We start from the raw sequence: 22,811 nt of genomic DNA on the forward strand, positions 1-22,811 counted from the left end.
TTCAAGCTCGTAGCAGATTCTTGAAAAACTGCCATGTTTTTCTTATTTATGAATTTTTTTACTTCAGGAAAGTACACGTAGTTTCAAAAGGTATGAGTTTTTTTTTTAAACTTATAATTAATTTATTTTTGTATTTAAAATATATTCATTTGTTTAAAAACTTTCAACAAATTTGTAATTTTATTGTTTTCTCAACTGGAGAGAAAGCTGACATATTTATAACCAATTAATAAATGAATAATACGCACTACAGTAAGTCACTCGAGTTTACCTTGAAGTGTAAAAAGATATTGTGAAACATTTGAATACTTTTCGCAGTTTGGAAAATTAATGTTTACCTCTGTATACGTTTGTGTTCATATATAAGTTCGAGCATGTGGGTTTTTCTTCGAACGTATATAAATTTCTATTTCATAAATACAATGGATGTTTAGACGCATAAGGGAAAAATCATTCTTATCCAATAAATGGTTGTAAATCGATATCCAGATGACGAAGTACCGTATGGTGAATGAAGAAAACTTCTTTAATAGGGAAAATCCAATTAAATATCAAGTGCTCTTTCTAAACTTTTCAATTCTTAAGAAACAAGTTGTTTGCTGAATTCTTAGGGTGATAATATATAATTTAATTACTTTTTCAAATATTTTAAAACTTGGTCGTTTTATATGTGATATATTTTAATAGAATTATTTATATGTATTTTGTAAAATTAAAGTACAATTGTTACAAAATTTTTTTGACCATTGTTTTAATTTTTTTTAGTTTAAGAGAGATATAAATTACGAATCCTAATTGAATAAAATTTGATGTAAATTGAAAACATAGAAAAGCATTGTACAGTTTTGGGGAAACTGTAAAATCTGTAAAAAAAATTATATTTCGGTCAGTAAATTAAAAACATTATGTGAAAACTTTTTTTTAAATATCAAGGAATAATTTTACATTCGAGGATTGAAAGCCACTTTTTTGAGAGGAAATTGTTAGTTTAATCAGATCATAATTTCCTAAGCCAAAAAGGATATAACTTTATTGAAATACCATTAGCTTGAATACTGTCCACAATATATATGAACTAGTATTTTACAATACTCGGATAGACTTTCCGGAATTGTTCCGAAATGATTTTTCATATTTATTTCAAACACAAGAACTATTTGAAGTAGATCTAAAGTTCAAGTTCGCATTAAATTTAAAACTAATTGCTTCAAAGTAATATATTAATGTCGGGTTCCAACCACTAAACCTTAAAGGGTATGACACGACAATTAATAGCAACTACGCGTTTGGTCCCTGAGTTGGGTTTGTAACGTACAATATGTGACGTAGGAATATTTACGTTTGACCAGTTTCATCACATTAATAAGATGGACTTGAGTAAGCCTGGATAAGAGTTATTACTGAATTTCATTAAAATAAAATCCTTTATCCGCTTCAAAATATGCTTTACATTAATATCGAAAGTTTCTTGAATAAGAGTAATCAGAATTGAAGCTAAGGTACAAGACAAACTTAAACTTAATGATGCTCTCGGTTACTTTGAAGACTATTTATAACAGGTTATTGTAAAATTTAAGTACTCCCAACAAATTTAAAATAGAGAAGCATTTATTGTAAAATGATTTATGAAATTGTTACTGGTTTACATCACCATGATAAGAGTCGCTTGTGGCTTATATATATATTATATTATATTTGTTAATGTTAAAGTTATCATGTAACAAGCCACGTTTCTCTCAACTTTAAGCATAATAACACAAGTGAATGTAAACATTTCTCATAGCTGGCCTATGTGGTTGAAAGTTCTCGATTGGCGGCAATGAACCGGATGGAGGCGCAACGCTTACCCTCCCACGAGGTATACCCTTAATTACGTCAAAATCGTAATTATTCACCAAAGGTTACATCGAGGATTTAAGGATTTCATGAAAATTTTTGGGTAAACTTTAGTCTAATCGAAACATATTTAGCAATGGATTTATCGAAAAGTAATTACATTAAATGATCATGTTAATTCGCATATTATTAATTATTAGTGATATAATTCTTTGACTACAAACTAATGACCAGCACATTTTTTTGGTACGGACGAGGATAGTTGGGGGATGTTCTTGGTTTTTGTCTTCTGTGAAGTAATGACCTGCGACTGGTGTACATTTTCATCAGAATACCAAATGTGCATAATCAATTGCATATAAAGCGGTAAGAGTTCGTCATTTATAGATCTACTCACATCATAGGATAAAATAGGCTATGGAATAAGAATTGGGAAACGTTTATATTTTCACAAAGAGAACTTAATATTTTAATTAGAAGCATTAAATTAAATGTAAATTTTGGTTTAGACAGTCAGTAAGGTTTTTCCTCAGAAAACTACTCAGGCTATAAATACACTAATTATACTATTGAAATTAAAATAAATCTTACTCCCGAACTTTTTATTTGCATTTCATGCTGTTAAGGAACGATTTATTCTTCTTCTTCAAATATCTCCTGTTTTTGGAGGTTGGCCGTCAGATTCATAAACTCGTTATCAATAGTATGTGTCATTTAAAAAATTCTGGATTCTCGAGGACGTGCATCTAGAACCTGTTCATCATAATTTATGATCACTAAATGAGAAAATTAATACATGTGAAAATACGAGTATGATCAGAAATGAGACAATTTCACCTACCTACCTTAAAAGTATACAAATTTTAAATAAAATGGACTAAATATTTCCCTGAGGAATATCAACCTTTTGAAAAGACTCAGGTGACGTCACATTATTATTAACTTTCTATATCCTTTTATGATGTTAATTAAATCCGTTTCAGTCCATTTAAGTTGTTAATTAGTTAATTTTATTCTGTATTTTCTCTAATTTAAATTTTTGGACATAAAGCTAACTATTCCCTCTAAAGAATGTAATTAAATTCTTGTATATAATACTACGTTCGCTTATATGTAAAGTTTTTAGAGTTAGAGAGTGCTATGCTCAGAGTTCTATACAATGACGGCAATAGCTAGAAGAACTTATGAGAATGTAGAAAATATTAACTCTCGTTACATTTGTAAAGTCTTTGTGGCTTTAGACAGACTAAATATAGGGTTTTCCATTAAGGGCGCTTGATCTTTGAAATGCAAAAAAAAATACATGTAGGAAAGATATTTGCGAAATTTTTTTTTTATTTGGAAGGTCTATCGACCCCATTATGTATGGAATATGACATCATTCAAATGACCGCCACGGCTTCGGTTGGTGGCGCGCACACGAAAGGTCCAATTTTCGATGACTCTGGCGCACAAATCGGGCTGTATTTGATCGATGGCGTGGCGTATGTTGACTTTGAGGACATCGGTGGTTTGCGGCTTGTTGGCATAGACCTGCGACTTAAGAAAACCCCACAAGAAAAAGTCCAGCGGGGTCAAATCGCACGATCTCGGTGGCCAGTTCACGTCGCCTCCGCGCGAGATGACCATGTCCAGAAATTGCTCGTGCAGAACTTCCATCGTAGCGTGTGCTGTGTGGCACGTAGCGCCGTCCTGTTGAAACCATATGTTGTCCAGATCCATATTCTCGATTTCAGGCCAAAAGAAGTTGGTTATCATCGACCGGTATCGCTCACCATTGACGGTGACGGCCACACCATTATCGTTTTCGAAAAAATACGGACCAATCACGCCTCCGGCCCAAAATCCGCACCAAACAGTCACTTTCTGCGGGTGCATTGCCACTTGGTGAACCTCGTGTGGATTGGTCTCGTCCCAAATACGGCAATTTTGCTTGTTGACATAGCCATTCATCCAAAAATGCGCCTCGTCGCTGAAGATGATTTTTTTGCCAAAATCGGCGTCAACTTCCAACTGCTCTAATGCCCAGTCAGCGAACACACGGCGCTGTCTATGGTCATTAACCTTGAGCTCTTGGGTCAGCTGGATCTTGTACGGGTGCAGGCTCAAGTCACAACGCAAAATTCGCCAAGTTGTCGTCTGCGAAAGGCCGAGTTCCTGTGCGCGACGCGGAATTGACTGCCGCGGGTTTTCGAGGACACTGTCGCGCACAGCGGCGATATTCTCGGCAGATCTCGCGTTACGTTGACGCACGGGAACCGGCTGATTGTTAACTGACCCGGTTGACTCGAATTTGTCCACCAATCGACGGATAGTCGACTCGGCAGGACGATCATCGCGACCGTAAAACGGGCGAAGTGCGCGGAACGTTGCTCGAACTGAAGACCCATTTTCATAAAACAATTTTATGATTTGCACGTGCTGCTCGACACTGTAACCTGCCATGGTGGTTTGGGAGGACGGAATGAATATAACACACTGCATTTGACAGCTGTCACTCAAATAACATGGCCGCAATCAGCTGTCAAAGTTCAAGCGTCCCTATTGGAAAACCCCATATATCCTTGGTCTTAAAAATTATTAGATTTTGAAATAATTCAGAGTGAGTCATCTTATTAGTAAAAGACAAATCCGAAGTCGACACGTTGATCATCTTATTCAAAGCAAATTCAGCTTCGATATATTTCAATCTTTTGTGAAGTCATTAAAAATTCAGTGGGTTAAAAGAAGAAATGTGTCGAAGAGAAAAAATTTAAAACAACAGGTTCTGCTTGTTTAGTATTACTGTCGTATTTATTATTCTCTTACCCACAAATCTGTTAATTTTTTCCTGTCATATCCTATCCGTTGAATTAACGGATAAATGTCTTGTTTGTAGTTATAGTTATAGAATAAAAATGTGTCATTAACTTAATTCAGTTTTATTTCGTTAATAGTTAGTTAAAAATCGTGTTAAGAATAAAATAAGGTCTTATATTTTTCTACCTTTTTTGTGAAAAATAATAAAATTTCAATGACAATAAAATAGTATAAGAACAAAAATGGCAATTTGTGTGCACACATGGCCTATCGAATAACAAAGTAAATGCGACTTTTATTAAATAAAAAAATTGAGTTTATACAGCTGTTGGATTATTTCTCATTCAAAACGCACCTTCCAATATCAGGGATCTGCCATCTAATCTCTGATTATTGTATCACTAGAAGAATCACTGTCTTTTTTTTCGGAGACAAATACTCTATTTCCTACAGACGCGACGTTGCTTACATATAAGCTGTTTGAATACGCTGGGATAAAAGCTTGGAGTTTCCAAAATTATCTCAATAAGTAAAGGAAGGTCTCAAGGTGCCAGATGTGGACAACTATATAGCCAATTGGCTAGATCTTTTGCTGACAACACGAACATATAGATATACATTCAAAGTCTCATCTTCTTTTGACGCTTTTCACCACTGTCTGTTTATTTAAAATTGACTGAATTAACTTAAGTATATCTCCACTTGATCACGAGCTTCAATGTGAATGGTGCATGTTGAGGTATAAGTTATCAGTTTGAAATTAAATACTAAATTTCTTTTCATCTTATTCTTGGTGGTAGGTTTTGCTTCTCTACTTGAAATCCGTAGAAACGAAAACGACACAACTGATGTGACATGTCAGGCTATTGAATACTTTAAACCCTTTGCTGACGTTTTCATTAGTGGCATAGCTTGCTAGATTGGTATCCATAACTAAGAAAAGACGCTGTGCAGATCGACTAATATTATCTTATTACAGTCCGATTTAGTTAACTCTATACTATGCAATCTAGAACCTAGAAGACAATTTGGTTTTGAAATTGGTCAACTAGGGATCTTTTGGTGCAGGCTATTCACTTTTACAGGAAACATTTAGAGAACAACGGAGAAACTCTATCAATTTCAGGTGATGTCTGGAAAGAAGAATTCTTAGAAACTCTATTTTTGGTGCACATTAACGAACTATTATTACCGGGAATTTTTGATAACACCGATGACAGCACAGTTGTGGAGCAGTATCGAAATAGCTCATGCTTTAATCCATGCTTCCAATTCCTACCATCGCACAATCAGTCTTACGCTGGCCCTCCATTCTTCTATTGTAGACCTCCCTAGCTTCCACCCCCAGCGACACACTTCTTTTTTTTTTACGCATACAGTAAAAAAACCAAACACTGCCTGTATGTGCGTTTCCTTTCAGTTACTATTTTATGTCTTCAAAGCAAAAGTGAATATACTATCACCGAGAACTATCTCGGTTGTAGTGTATTCACTCTCTAAAGCACTAGCTTTCACCGACCGTGGCTCTATTTCCACCGTTAGATTGAAATGCTAATCGAGATCATTCCAGTCTAATAAAAAAATAACGATTTATGTTTTTGTAGTTATTTTTTCCCTCTTCTCTCATTCATTTTTGAAATCCAGAAGAACCTTATACAAGAATATTTATCAAATTTAATTTATATAATATCATTTGCGCCTTTACATTGATGGGAAGGACAAGAAAATCTTTTTATATGTAACTTTTCTCATTGGAGATAATATTGAACTTCAAGAAAATATTCTTCATGATTAATTAAGTTTTCAATAAAAACTTAGAAAAATAAAATAAACATTCAAGGGATTAGATAAGTTTATTTCAACTGTTAAAGAAAGTGTTAAATTCATATAATTTAATACTTAATTAAAAGAGACTTCGCTTCTTATTTTAATTTCAAAATGTATTATAAAATAGAAATGCAATAGAATTTATTCTAGCAGAAACATTTCACAAAAATGTATTAAGCGCAATTACAAATTATTGAATATTGTTTAAATTTGTGGAATTAATGTTTTAAGCAAGATTGCTTAAATAAATTAGATAATTTATTTAATTATTTTTGCCAAACAAATAATTGTTAATTTCATACAATTCAATGGATTGCATACCTACATATGTAAGTAAATTATAATTTATTTATTATACTATGTTATAACAAAAAGAGATTTGCGACCATAAGTCTTATGGGGAGCAAAAACTTTGTGTAAATCTGAATTTGAACGTTGAGCTAATTTCAAATTGATGATTCTGGAAACTTGCCGAGTCCCTATTTTGTTCAATTTGTATTGGTTTCGACAGTGTACTTAGTTATATATATTGAAAATATTATATATTCCTAGGAAAATTTTGATTACATAGTTATAAATTAATTATATTTTACGTTATAAAAAAGTTCTGCTCTTGTATACTATTTGTGTAACATATTTGTAGTTTAAAATAATACAAATATCATTGAAATACATAAAAATGAAGTTATATCCTGAAAGAAATTTCAGAAACGTTTATACAACTGTTTAAATAACCATTAGTTGAAAGTTTATAGTAGAGTCAATATTTCCTATGCTTTCGGCAACATATCTCGAGCTTAGCTATGGAAGTTAGGTGAAAGCTTTAAAATAACCCATTGAATTTTACAAAATGCATAAGTTAAAATTTTTATATTTTTATAATTTTAAATTTATTTTTAAATAAAATTGCTTAGGGATTATGGTATCGTTTCAAAGACTTAATGGATCTTTATAAATGGAAGGGGAATTTTACTGGATTTTAGGTTTTAAAACATTAAGCTGTGTTACTATATCAATTAAGGTTATTTTAAATGACCGAATCTAAATTGGGAAAAAATACAATATGTAAATAAACATTTATAACATTTGTATTTTATATATTCGAATTTTGATAGAACTAGAAGAAATAGAGGAAAACGTTTAATGATATAAAGATTGTTTGAAATATTTGATAATATTTTGTAGGCTCTTCTCAATATGATTTCAAATACTGCTCAAAATATTACTAGTGGCCTATATTTGTACCGTGTTTATTGAACATGCGGTTGTCTAATAGGGTCAGTAATCTTATAAGCCATCTAACCGAGTTACTGTTATATGTTGGGTGTAATGGTGTTTTTCCTTATAGTTAGGTTAATTTATATATGATACTATAATAACTACGGCGAGTATAAAGAATGTTCTTTAAATGTCAGTGAATTATTTCTAAGCACTTAATTTTTATGGTAGTTTTGCAAAAAGCAACGATAATTATTTTAAAATTTACGAATACGTATGAAGTGTTTAAAGGTAATGAAAAATATGGACTATTAGAAAATCAAAGACAGCAAAGAAATTTATTACACCATCGGAATAATTTACTCCCTAACATTTAAAGCTAGTATTTCATTAATTTTTAGCATTCACTTTGAGCTCTTAACCTGAAAATATTTTTTGCATTGGATAGATTTTAGTCTAACACAGAGTATTCAGAGAAACTCAAGTTAGGATCAATCAAAGGTTGAGATTCATAGAATTATTGGAATATATCAAATTTCATTTGAATTCTGTGACAGCTATACAGCAGTGAAACGTTCGAAATATGTCAGTTAAACTTATCGAAGCCATCTGGAATTATAAGTAAATGAATATCTTCATCAACATCTATCTTAAGACTGTGTTAAAATTATTTAAACAATTGTCTTAAAGCTCAAGCGCGAGTGGCCAAACAAGGGTAAAGAATTGACGCGGATGAATTTTTTACATAAACGCGTCACGTACACGTAAAATAGTACGGTGGCACAATGGTTAAGGCTTGACATGGGTTGGCGGGTAAATCGGTCTATAACATAAATTATAAAAACAACTACCGCTTATCTTGACGTTGTTGGACATTAAAAGTAATACAGCTCTGACATCCAGTTATTATAATAACATGCTAGGAATAATTATTTATAGATCAAGATAATCATCGCTTTAAGAGTTGTCGTAATATTTTTTTTTATTCGTTTCATTTAAGAGTAGTGGTATGTTTAAAGGTTAAAACTCGTTTGCTGTTTCCTAAAAATTGGTTAAACTTACTACTTTTACTTTAAAATTTTTCACTTGCTAAAACACTCAACATTAAATCATTCCATGACATGTTAGCGTCACGACGAAACTTCGCCGAGAGATGCGAGATAGGAAAAGTCAATAGATTAAAAACCATTTTCCCGTATGAAGTGAACTAAAATTTCGTTCAAAACAAAATCTTCAAATATAGAATTTAATTTAGGGTAAAATAATTCGTTTCAAAAAAAATATATTAAAAATTTACTTTATTCTCTGTAAATGAAATTAGATTTTAACAAATTAGATTAAAAATCTTAACAAAAAAATTTAGCCAATTAAGTTTCTGGCGAATACCGCACTTTGAGATTCTCATTTCATAGATCTCCCCGTAACTCTAAGATCTATAAAGGTATTACAGAAGTTCACACATCTCGTCTGCCCGTGATCACGGTTGCTGAAAAGTAACCGAAACGTCGCGATTATGTAGTTTTTTAAAATAATAAAAATCCGCGTAGTTTATCCGAAAAACATTAGTTTCATTTAAATTACAGAAGTTTTTTTAATGGAATGTAAGGATATCATAAACATGCCATATCTTAGAACATCTTCAATTCTCATTAGTATCATAATCAATCGATGATTTAATATTTTCTTGTGATATAAATTTAACATTTACCTAATCGTAAAGTATTTTAAGAATTCTAAAAAAAAATGTTTTAAAACCGGAACGGGTGTTGTCTTCTAATAAGATTGAAGCCGGAAAATTAACGAACATATTGATTTCAGCTTTTATCTGTCGTTTGCGCCTAAAATGTATAAGGTTCAAAATACAAGTACGGCGATCTACAGTTTTTTCGATAACAACACAAAACAGATATAATGTTTAAGAACAAGCATAGAGTATCTATACTATTATTATTGTTATGGACATGATACACACATTAAAAATTTATCACGTTTTTGCTACTTCTAAGCCTTGAGCGCGAATAAAATTCAGTAAAATGAACCATTAATTCAGGACAGCAAATAAAAACGCCGTAAAACTTTATTCAAATCATGTCTAATACTTAAATGGCTTTGGAGTTCTTGTTATTTTTTGAAATTTTTAAAGTTAATAACATGGATAATGAACAAAATAAAACAAGTAGCGTACTAATATTGTGAAACTTTTGAAAAAGTTTTTTATTCCAGTTGGTTATTTAAGACGTAAAATAAAATAATTTTAGTAGTAAAGGAATAGACAACATTAAATGGAGTCTACTTGAGATAATTCTTATTAAACCGTTTATTTGATTTATTTGGAACTTGGACATAATATCTCATTAATAAATAATTATAACTATTGGTATATACATTTCTTATGAAATTTATAGGACGAACCTTGATAGTTTGATAGGTTTAATATTGTCTCGTTCTTAATTAACTTGTCTAGTAACAGATTGTAACAACATAAGTCATAGTTTCTTACTAGAATGATCGTCTCATATTAATACGACTTAAATGAATGTTTATATCCGATTAAATAACAAATTGCATTAACATTAAATTATTTATTCTGAAGTCAAAAGATATAGTTCGAACATATATTAAGATAAGGGAAAATATTTTATTTTTACAAGATTTTATTTAATTGCAATAGGAGACGAAACCTCTTATCATTTAATGGATTCACTGTGCGGGTGCCGCGTCCATCGCGTTGCAGGGAGAGGAGGTTCAACAGTGCTTGAAACTTGCGACCCAGGTGTAAGTTTAAGAGGCCCCTATCTAACGCGCGTTAAACGCTCACCTCCACAGTCCAAGCTCCTTTCTCTACCCAACCAAATTTGAAAAGAACCTACTACGGCTGCCTTCGAAGTATGTTCCGAGAATGAATTGATATTAGTTCTGGACAGGCAAAAGACTTTTAGTAGGTTGTAGAGAGATTTTGAGGTTATATCTCTCCCTGCCATTTCTACCACGTACAAATACACGACGAACCTATTTCGAGTGAGTTCGTTTGTGAGCTCATAATATTTATTGACCTTGATGGCATATTGATAGATGGCATATTGATAGATTGATGGCATATTGACCATGTTGGTTTCCCAAGGAACCGTTAGCTCAATTATCACAACGCACTTTAAAATTCGCAAGTTCATAAATATATCTGGTCTGGAAGCCGACGCACAAATAACCTCTGGATTTTGCATTGCTTCTTATACTTATCCATCATTATAGTCCAATCCGAAGCCGCTTTAAGAATAGAGAAAGGCTTGAAGTTTGGTTTTGTAGCCGTAGTGCCTTCTCTCATAAAAGCTACTCATCACTTTGATTTCACTCATCACGTTGATTCCCTTTGCGCTTCGGCTACCGAAAGACTAACCGCTTCACGTATGATTTCCAGAACCCTATCGTGCCGACGGGAGTATTGATCGCTATCCAGGTGTACCTTCCAGCCCACCAGCAAATGCTTAGCGGTTCCAACTGCCTTTCCACAGATATAGCAAGTTTTATCGGTACCTTTACCCTATCTTACTAAATTACTCTGATCTGGGAGAGTCATTTGGAACGCATTGAGATAAAATTTTAGCAATGCTGGCGGCCAATCATGAAATAACCACTCGTTCGGCATATCTAAACTCATTGAATGGATCTTATATTTCTTATTCTCGTCTTGCCGAGTAAAAGACTTCAATATATCCGTATCTTTGGCCTTCTTACTTGATCTTAACCTTACTCTGTTTCTCTGTGCTTCTATCTTAAATTGCTTATGGAATTGAGGCCTTGACTCCAGCTCTACTGCATCTCTGTTTTTTGGGAGCAATGTAACGACGTCATCATGGCCTTTCCCCAGGATACTTCTCTTGGAAACTCTTAGGTGTTTATAGAGCTCCGATGGCCTTTTTAGACTCGTCCCAAAAATATTGCGATCCCTGTGTTAAGCAGATGAATCAGCCGCTAGCGCGAACCCGAGCCACTGCTTCAACATCTTTATGACGCCTACATATAATTTTGATAAATTATATCAAAATTTCCGTAAAAGTTTTTCTTCTAATTCATATTGAAAACATATAAATTATAAGGAAATTTGACTCATGTCTGGTGAAGATTGGATATTTAAGTAAATTGTTTTATTTGTTACAAACTTCCGATAGCAGATTGACCTTCGCGTGTGTGTGTATCAGTATTAATGTTGATATAATGTTTCGTAATGTATAACGTATCTATTTCCTGAGAAAATAGCTTTATATTGAAAAAAATATATACTTGAAATTGGTTTATCACCCAGCAGTACAGTTATTAAACATACAGTTTTTGAATTATACAATTTTTAACGCATACAAGCAAAAGATATCTGAGATTTTCTTGAGTACACATTTAAATGAAACCATGATTTTTGCATATGCTACGGGCTTTTATTCGATTACATAACATTTTCCCCATCGTTTAAATTTTCTTACATTGATGAATAAGATGTAAACTCAAATAAAATATACGCGTAGTTTCTTCGAAAGTCAAGTTTTATACAAAAGGGCAAGTATTATTTCTTTATAATATTGTACTAATCAATCAAACAATTTCATCTTCATCAAATCGGAGACTGTTGAGTCTTATTAGGGTTTTAGTGTATAATCATTAAAATAATTTCAAAATAATAAGTGTTAGAATACGATAAATTATAGCCTCGTGGCTATAATTTATCTATTACAAAATGATTTCTACATTCACATTATATTGTCCCAGCTCACGTCTAGCTACAATAAACACTGTGTTATTTAGTTGCAATCAACTATATAAAACTTTTTATTAAGGATTAGTTTCTAATTCAAAGAGCTTTATCATGTTACTTGCTAGGAACGAAGTGTCTCATCAACATAACGATGGTCAACTCTCCTTCATGTTATGTAAATATGAGTTTGGTATTTTTATTAAATTTTTAACAATTGTTCTTGGACTATTATATATTCTTCTTAACTTATGTACAAACACCAGTACGTTCAGTAACTACGTTATGTTAGGTTACTGATGATACATTGAATCCCAAAACTAATCGTCTACTGTTTTGTGTGGCCAATGACTTATTTTGATTGAAGTATACTTAAATAATAATCTCACTCACATAAAATTAATCGAACTTTGTTTAAGAGATAATTTGTAACAAATGTTTATACTTATTGTTTTCTGTATTAAGAGTAGAGTTAAATAAATATAAAATTTGATTATAAAGTTGTAAGTTCTATACTAAATTCCAATTAGTATTCAAAAGATCATAATCTTGTATAAATATTACATTCTCATAGTGTTGCAAGCAAAACAAAATAGCCGTCCGTCACAATGGGGGAGGTAAGCTTCCTATAAAACTTTCCTAAATGTTACTCCGTTTTCGTGACTTGTTCACTTATGTTTTGATTTTATTATAAAAGTACATAATGTGGTTATTTTTACGAGCCGCGACTGGAGTCTGTAATGACTACATATTTGGTTTTATTTTTTTTTATTCTGGAAGTCTGATATTATATGTAAAGATTATGTCATAACTGTCTTATAAAATCTTTGGTATATTTCTTAAAAATGAAGTAAGCGTAAAAAGCTCAAATTATGTGTGTCATATTTTCCATCATATTTTTCAAGCTCGTATAGTTTCTTTTTTAAAATTTTTATGTGATATTATTCTGAATCAAAATCTTAGAATAAAATTTTCATCATAATTGAAACAGGTTATAAGCATTCGATCAATTATTATTAGTAGTGAGTTATATTTTTCTATTAAATTATATTTCCTTTTCTTTTGGTAATGAAATATTCCACAAACATATTTCAAATGAAATATATTACATACCGAATTCAACTTTTGAAAGACGTTTAATGTCATGTTGGCATGATTAATGGCTGTTACTCCTGTACCCATCGTGACGTCATTTAAAATACAGATGTGAATGAAACATCACTCAGCAAACAATGCATCATCAAAATAATCCAACAATAAAAGTTTTTATCTATGTACCATTTTGTATTATATGATGCAATATGTTACTGGTCTGAGAAGAAGCTAGAGAAGATACATAGATCACACCTGCATTTTGAATCTTAGCTTATAAACTGGTCCGTTGTACATAAAATAAAAAAAAAAAACAAAAATTATTGATTTTCAGAATAGCAACTCCTATTGGATTGTTTGCATTTATTCTAAAACGGAAAATCACTATCGTAAGTGACAGATATGGCCCGTTAACTGGACTCAAAACGGCATTTGGTCCTGATCGTATCAAGAAAAAGATTGTCTTGACACAAAAAAGCAAGAAGCCTAAAATCTAAGAAACCTCTCCAATGAACGGAAATATAGCCAAACATTCTAGAGGCGTTTCTGTACTCTATTTAACGGAACACTGATGTTCCGTGACTTCACTTACCTTAGAGTACGTGGAAGACGGCCTCTATATTCGGCTATAAAAGCTAAGTCTTTTATAGTTCATTCTTATTATCTCATTTTTATACTTGAAACTTGTCACAGGTGTTCCATGTTCCTAGAATACTAACTCAATTAAGCCTTCTTCCCGTACAACATCGTAATTTTAGGTCATCTAGACCTAGGCAATTATTTCACGGATAAAAGTTAATAGTTTTAGAGGTTCCTCAAACTTCTTCCCCATTTAGAAGCTGTTAGTCTATCTACACCTTTTAATCCGCAACAGAACTAAGATTGTTTTTACAAAAAAAGGTGACACTTTATTTCTCTGGACCCTCACAAAATGCATGTGATACAAAACAAATTCATGTGCATAGCTAGAGTCACGTCCAGGTAAATCAAGAACTAGGATCTCCATAGCCTCGAATTATCATGACGATAGGACATTGGTCTATATCGACCAATGTCCTATCAAGTTAGGAGACAGTAGGCAGTGAGGACTTACAGAACTTTGTCTCTACTGCTTGGGCTAGGGACCTGAAAGCTTCGTTTTGTTGGTTCTAATCAAGTTGGTTTCAATCAAGCAGAGAGTTTCGCGACACAATAGTTAATACGGTCGAGACAGATCTCCTTTAATACTCTTAAACAGGACTTGATGGCGTGTTTGGCTCTCTTTTCGGAGCTAATATCCGAAGTTTTGTCGTTACGAGTATCAACCAATGAAAGATAGAACGAATAATTGTCAAGTACAATATGTAGCGAACCACATTCAGTTGTATGATACCAAGGTTTGCTAACGGTAATGGGTACAATAGGAAATAGAATAAAGTATTACAATACCTGACGTATCACTTCAGTAACAATGTCGGAGCATCTCGATGGATCCTCAGTAGAGAAGAAAATCTGTTAAACAATCTGTAAAAATACACAGTTACATAGAAGGACAGCATTTTGTGGATGGTGACTCCACTAAGTGGGCCCCCTTCTGCGACTGCAACAGGTCAGCGGAGCATCCATCTTCGAATACCGGAACAATGAATAATCAAGCAGGTGATACAACCAATTCTTGGTGTATCGTAGTCCGCTCAGATTACGAAGCAGCTGTTCAGACTTATTCTTTATACGATTTCATTACCAGTATACCGGACTTTGAGAAGTTGTTGTCCCCATGACATATTCAAATGAGTGGTAACTTTGCCAGAGCTGGTATAAGATACTATCACTAAGAAAAATATTTAAATCGCTAACAAAAAATAAGGTAATACCAGAAAACCTCCTCAAAAAAAGTTTTGGAACACTAGCAATAATTTGATACAGCTGTGATTAAGACATAAATAATGAAAAATATATTTAGCCTCAAATTTATTACATGTGTACTATAGTCACTAAGAAGTGTTTGGTAAATAAGTAAGATGAAATCCTCTCTTGGAAACCCATAATTAAAGTAAAAATCTCAGTAGATTAGAAATGATAGTATGCTTTTTTAAATTGAACTATTCATAATTTTATTAAAATTTAATAATTACATATTAACACCATGGGCGTTGAAATAATAGTATATATACTCGCATAATATATACATATAAAACAGGCCGAGTGGAAAGATACAGAAGGAGGAAAACGTTTCGGGGAAATGTTTGCATATAAAAAGTAAACTGAGCAAATCAAACATTAAGCCTTTATCTTTTTACCTCGTTTACTACTCTGTCGGATATTGCTCATATAAATACGGAATAAAAACATAACTCTTACCTTTTTCCCGCTATCACCGCGTAAAAAGTAACGCAAATTCATTATAAAACGGGTACATCTTGGATCCTCTTTGTCATATTTTGGAAAATTAAGTAAGCATTGTAAAATAATTTTGGCAGTACTAGTGTAATATTTATTACACTTTCATCTCCTTTACCCGTGATCACGGTTAGTGTGAGGTAAACGTAACGTTGGGTAAAATGTAACACGAGAAATAACGTACCATATCCGAAACCAAATTTTCATTTATTTGTGCAAAAGCGAGGTAACATTGTTCCTCATTACTATTTTATATTATTAAATTTCTGAATCCTAAAACAAACTCATAATTTTCCGTACAAAGGTGATAAGAAATAAGAACTATTAAATGAATTATATACTTCAGATTTGACTGTTTTAATACATCATTAAATAAATATACATACGTTATATGTAAGTAAGCGTATTAAAAATTTATTTATCTTGTTTTCAAATTAAGTTTTTGAATCTATGGAATATAATTTGACAATGAAAATGTCGTATAAACGATTATTTAAGATATAACGTTAATCCAAGTTAGGTGCTGATTAAGTCAGAGAGAAAACTACATATTACTAAGAGAAGCAATTGTTGACTAAAAATTACTTTTTTAACAATAGTTTTGTTTATAACAGTAACGCTTTCTCAAAAGGATGTTATTAAAGTCTTAAACTACGTGCTATAACCTCAGTTATGGTATATAATGTGTGTGTTATATGGAGGTAAATATATGACTAAATTACATTGATGAGTTCACTAACCATCGCAGTTCATACACATTTTCATTATAAATTTAAATAATTTATACATAATACAAATGTATTTGTTTTTGTTTTTTAAAAGAAATTATAATAGTCTATATTTTTCATAGGATTTGACTGTCATTAAGGGGTTTTTAATACTTTGAAGTCATATACTAAAATATGGTTACAGAATTCGTTGTTTGCTCCTCAAAATATATACAGTGACCAATATATATATATATATATATATATATATATATATATAACTATTAATTGAACAAAAAAATCGATATTGCTTTGGATATTTGCTTTGAAAACAATTTACTGATAATGTAAATTTTTCACTAAGTCTAAAAATAAAAAAATGATTTTTATTTACTTTCATTAATTCTGTATATTACCAGCTGCAAATAAATTACTTTACTAGTCCATAAAAAACTTTTAAAAACAGATAATAACAATTTCCATTTAAATGCCCGTCATATAAAATGTCAGTTCTCGTGACGTATATAAATCGAAGCCTTTTTTAATATATTAATTACTTATTCAGAATGAAACAGTGGGTAGTCTCATTTCATTATAAAATTCTTCTTAGATGAATTCAAATTATACCGAAATTGAAAGTTTGTCACAAAAAGCTATTGTCGAAAACTAAATAAATTTGATTTCGTCTTTGAACCTGAAACAAACAAGTTCATACAGCTTTGAACAGTAATAAACTTACGAGACATATTTATTGCACTCGTTATTGTATGGATTTCATGGATTACAGTGAATCCCATTGTTTTCCATGTGACTTTATTTTAGTATCTGTTTGATTGCCATCTCAGAAACGTTCAATATTAAAAGCAAGAGGAGGATTTTGAATAAAGCAGTATAATTATATAAATTTTTAATTTGGAGTAATTTTGTTATATCTATGAATATTTGCAAAGTTTGGGTCTTTATAAGGAAAAACCCCATCCCTCGTCTTGATGCCTTTTGGCTTTTACTTAATTGTGGCATTGTTACAAAATTTTCATAAACGTTTATAGTTATTTTGTAAAATGTATGATTTGATTAAATCAGTTTTTATTGTATCCCGCCCATCGCGTCAAGTTCACTGCACTCAAATCAGCCGGGTAAATACTTTGGAGACTCAAATATTTAGTGATCGGTAACATCGTCAAGGTTCCCTTTGATTCATTAGTGAGAAATTTGAATAAACTGTGGAAATTATTAGTGATTTTCATATTTGCTTGAATGACTGTCACCTTGATTTAACTTAGTGTAGTCTGTAGATCATATTGATTTTATTTTATTTTAAATATAATGGAAATATTCCGATATAATTTTTTTAAGGTGCATTTTTTTCATGAGATCGTGTTAAATTTTTCATTCATCAATCACATGTCATATTACAGCGAACCGCAAATATGGTTACAGTAAAAGAGCTTGGCTAAACTTGGTCCACTAAGATCAGTTTAAATAAGATGAGTGTATAGGATTTATAGTCTTACTCATTTATGCAATTGTTGTATAGTATTTGAGTATCGGCCAGTGATTGAAATAAATATTTAGCTGAGTTTTAAACATGCATCTATCATCTGAAACTATTCTGGATGGTATCATTTCTGCGTTACCTACATGTTCTTGAAAGCCAGACTGACATTAAATATTACAGTTACGTAAATATTAAATTTATGTTTATTACTATTATTCAAGAGTTTTTGGGATTTTTTTTACATATAACATTGTAGAGTACTAATATACTTTTTTTGTTAAAAAAAGCAATAGAAACTCTTTGTGACCGCATTTCACAGAATTATAATTTGAAAATAATGAGAGATGAGAGTTACGTTACGAAGACCCTTTGTGATTACATTTCAAACTTTAATTTTAAGCTTTATTAAAGAAGATTGTTAGACGAATACTTACATATTTCAATTGCGGTCGATCCTTTTATAATTTATAATGTTATATAATTTAAATAAAAATCGGACACAGAAGAAAATATTACTTTTATACATTTTAAGAGAGAAGATGATTTCTAAATGTAAATGTAAATAATCAAGAGATTAATGTTTATTAAGTTAGTGGATAAATTATTAGTCTAATGTTAATATAATTGTATTTTATACTAATATTATATATACTTATTCATTATTATCAACAGTTACAACAATTATTTCACTTAAACTGCCATAAATGTTTATAATTTAATATTTTTAGAAAAAAAAGGTTAACAATAAATATATGCAATACACAGTTAAATGAAACTAAAATTTTTGCGATATACTACGCGTGTTTTTTTTTTGTTGTTAAAACTACATACTCCCGACGTTTCGGTTACTTTTCAGCAATCGTGATCACGGGCAGACGAGATTTCTCGTGAAATAAACTCGTGAAAGTTTTGGATCTCATTATGTGTATTGTAAAAAATTGTGTTTTATATATTTTTTAACATATAACTTTATTTAATTATGTGTACACATTTTACATACAATTTAATATTTTAAAAGCAAAAGGTTCTATGACATTTCATGATAAACTTTCAAAGACAAAGTTTAGAATAAGGTCGCTCGTATAATGAAAATTGTATGAAAAAATATGTATAAGAATTTAATAGATATTTACTTCCGACATTGAAAACAATCAAGAAAAGGACATGAACATTATATTACGTTAATATAAATGACACTATTATATTATATTGTAAGCTGCAAAAGGTTTTCTACCTTTAATAAAACATTACAATTAAAGTCTCCTAATTTCAGAGGGCTAAAAGGTTCTCTTTAACCCGTTGTTGACGCATGAACGACTTTTGCGCATCAGTTAATATCAAAATTGTAGCCAATATAGTACATACTAAATATCAATCACAATTTTGATTCTTCATTTTGATTGCTTTTTTATCAAAGGTCTTATTGGGAACCGATTGTGCAGGAAAGTTAATGTCGCATTAATAAATAGTATAAAATTTTGTTCTTGTAAATATCTTTATACCCGTTACGGGGTTTTTTATGAAATTCACTCTTAAATAACTTTTTTAATAAAGCAGAAAGTATCGTTCGTATTCTGAGATACTGGTTTATAATATATATGTACGTTTTAAGTACATTGTTAATCAATTCACAATCAGTCAACATAATTGACATTAAAATTTCTAGTGTAAGGTGTGAAAATTATATTTCCGCGATTGTTTTTTGGAAAATATATCATATTCTAAAAGGGTCTATTTTTACTATAATTGAGGATTTAGATTCGATAAAAGGATAGTAGTGGCCCAAGAGACGAAACTTTTCAGCATTCCATGTAATCAACGTACGGGAGCCGGGTCCATCGCGTTGCAGGGATAGGAGCTTCAACTCTCTACCTAACCAAATTTGAAACAAACCAACTGGAGATGCCTTCGAAGTACGTTCTAAGAATCCATTGATGTTAGTTCTGGACAGGCCCAAGTCTTTTAGTAGGTTGTAGGGAGATTTAGCTGTTATACCTCTCGCTCCCACTTTTACCCTTTACAAATTTACGTAATACTTATTAACCTCGATGGCTTGGTAAATACAAACATAAGTAGATTTTTTATAACCTTCCGTTTTTTCTTATAAGTTTTATCTTATCATGTTTATTACAAAACTACTGCTAGGTAGTATGTTCGAGAATCAGTTGCTACACATTATAATTGGAAAGAGCAAAGTGATTTAGTATTCTATTGGCTGTGTGTACCGGCTGGGTTAATTAGGCCTTTATTTAAGGAAAATCAATCAAAAACTAATGCAAAACTAACAAAAACCTGAAAACATACAACCAAAATACATGAAAAGATGATTTTTATTTGAATTACCTATTTTCTATCAAAAAATACATAGATTTTAATTGATAGTAAATCTAGAAAGGAGGTTTGTAGTAAAAAAAAAGTTAAATACAATAATTTTCTGCAGAATAATTTTGTCCCTTCAGAAGGAATATTCTTGGCATTTATCACACGGAATGTGAATATTTCTGCTTAACTTTTCTTGTATGCAGGTCTTACATAATTCATGAGTACCCGGACTATAATATTTAACATTTCGTAGATCTAGAGTTATGCTTATATTTTTTATATTATTATCTTTTTCAATATTTATAAAAATGTTTCTTTCGTCATATCGAACCAAAATTATGAAAGTTCTATAAACGGCAGTGGAGTAATTAATGATTTCCTCCCGTCTCCTGTCCAGGCATAAAGTCAAATGTTCGGTATTAACTAGCTCTCCTTTTTTAACTTTCCGCTAACTCCCTTTCTAATATAGTCATGCTATGTGACAAGAGATTTATTTCTTGATAGTTGTGTACCTGTACTTCACCTTTTCATACTTACTATTAAATCACTTACCACTGCACTGATACATCATTCATCTGTTATCTACTTTTCTTGTAATAACTTGTAGAAGAATAGTCAGATATACAATACCTTCAATGTGGTCTAAAAGCTGTTTCATTCTTCATCATTGGTTTATAAAATGTTTATTTAGCTGTTATAAATACTAAATAAACACTTTATTAATAGAGCTATTAATGAACATTGAAAACCTTAAAAAGCATTTAATATTATTTTTATTTATATACTTGATAAATATTTTGCAAAAAGGTACAAAGTTAATTTGCTAATGTAATTTTGTAGCTTTTGATTACAGATAATTCAAATGCTCTTAAAATAAATATAAAAATGTTAAAGTTATGACGCGAATTTAACACGAAAGACGTTAAAATGAACCAACGTCTTATATTTCATATCGACAAGTAAAGCATATTGTTTGACTCAAATAAATTGAAAGAAACTGACAATTGTAAAGAAATTTTACGGATGGCTTCAATAAAAGCCTATAATCGAGGCAGGAGGAAAAGAAATTGCGTCGAGGTATTATATTAAGAGATGAGGCTTTTTGAATTGTGTAAAATATTTCGATAAATTTCTTATTATTTCAGCATTAATTTTTATAGTCATGCTATTATTCGTCGCGAGATGTTTTTAAAATGACTTAAAATCTAAACTTACTATAATTAAAAAAAATACTGACAATGATTATTAACAAACGGCATTCCACAGTACTTATTATTCACGTGACATTTATTAGTCCATTGAAGGCAAACTCGACGAGATTAAGTAAATATGTTAAATGAAATCAAAATCCCGAGGCCAAGTAGGTTTTGTGTAATACTAAACTAATTTTTAACATTAATTTTAATAAGGTGACATAAAGCAAACACCCTGATACCCTTTCTTTACTCTAAATTTATAATTTTATTGTTGCTTCAAAGTAGTTTGAGAAGCATTTGCAAACTAAATTTGATTTATATGGAGTGAGTGTGTCTGCAAGACATCAATCATCGTTACAATATTTTCCTGTATTCATAAATTTTCCGAATACTTTTTCATTACTTGTTTCTAAATTTGTCTTCGACGACACGATGATAAAAACTCTTAGCTATATCAATATCTTTAATTATAACAGATTACAGTTACCTCACAGCATTTTGTTGACAATATGATATTATGTTTTATCCTAACTTGCTCGATTTGGGGAGTCTTTCCCTAGACTGTTCTTAATTTTATAGTTATCTCCTAATGACTTTTACAGACTATAAAACCTGTTATTGTTTTGAATATTTAATTTGGGACTAACAAATCTGAGGGCTTATGTTGCGAGTTGAACTTTACAATATTTTCATGATACAATCACTATAATTACAAATTTAAAATCAATTCTTAATACATATATTTTTACATGTAAATGTTTCTATAAACTGGTTTTTATATTTGCTCATTTCAAATCAAGTCTCGAGCGTACGATTTAGAAAAACTTATTTATTATTCCTAACAGGTCTCCGGAGAGATACCGCGGAGTTACTTATGTTTAGGAAACACACATTTTTCATTTGTATTTCTGTGATAGAGACTGGACTTACATCTGTCAGTTTTATATTTTATTATATAAAAAATAATATTTATATTAAGAATTTCCGTGTGTCTAAATATACATAAAATATGTTTTAAATGAATATGTTCTTTTGTTTGGAAAGTTTCTTTATTATTTCTAACAGGGAAAAGTGGATTTTGCGTACGTTTTCTCGTTTTGTGAACATGTAAAGTTACTTAGTTTTTATGTAAATATTCATATATTTGAAAATTAATACTGAACATAAAAAAAGAAAGAATTTTTTTAGCTCTTGTATTG

At 31.0% G+C, this 22,811-nt stretch overlaps 1 protein-coding gene across 3 annotated transcripts in view; it reads left to right on the forward strand.

The window, feature by feature from the left end:
• LOC116765976 (neuropeptide FF receptor 1-like) overlaps window positions 1-22,811 on the forward strand; it is an 81,593-nt gene that overhangs the window by 30,413 nt on the left and 28,369 nt on the right. The gene's annotated exons all lie outside the window — the stretch shown is intronic.

This window comes from Danaus plexippus, chromosome 11 (assembly GCF_018135715.1).
Source record: "Danaus plexippus chromosome 11, MEX_DaPlex, whole genome shotgun sequence".
NCBI classification, from domain to species: domain Eukaryota; kingdom Metazoa; phylum Arthropoda; class Insecta; order Lepidoptera; family Nymphalidae; genus Danaus; species Danaus plexippus.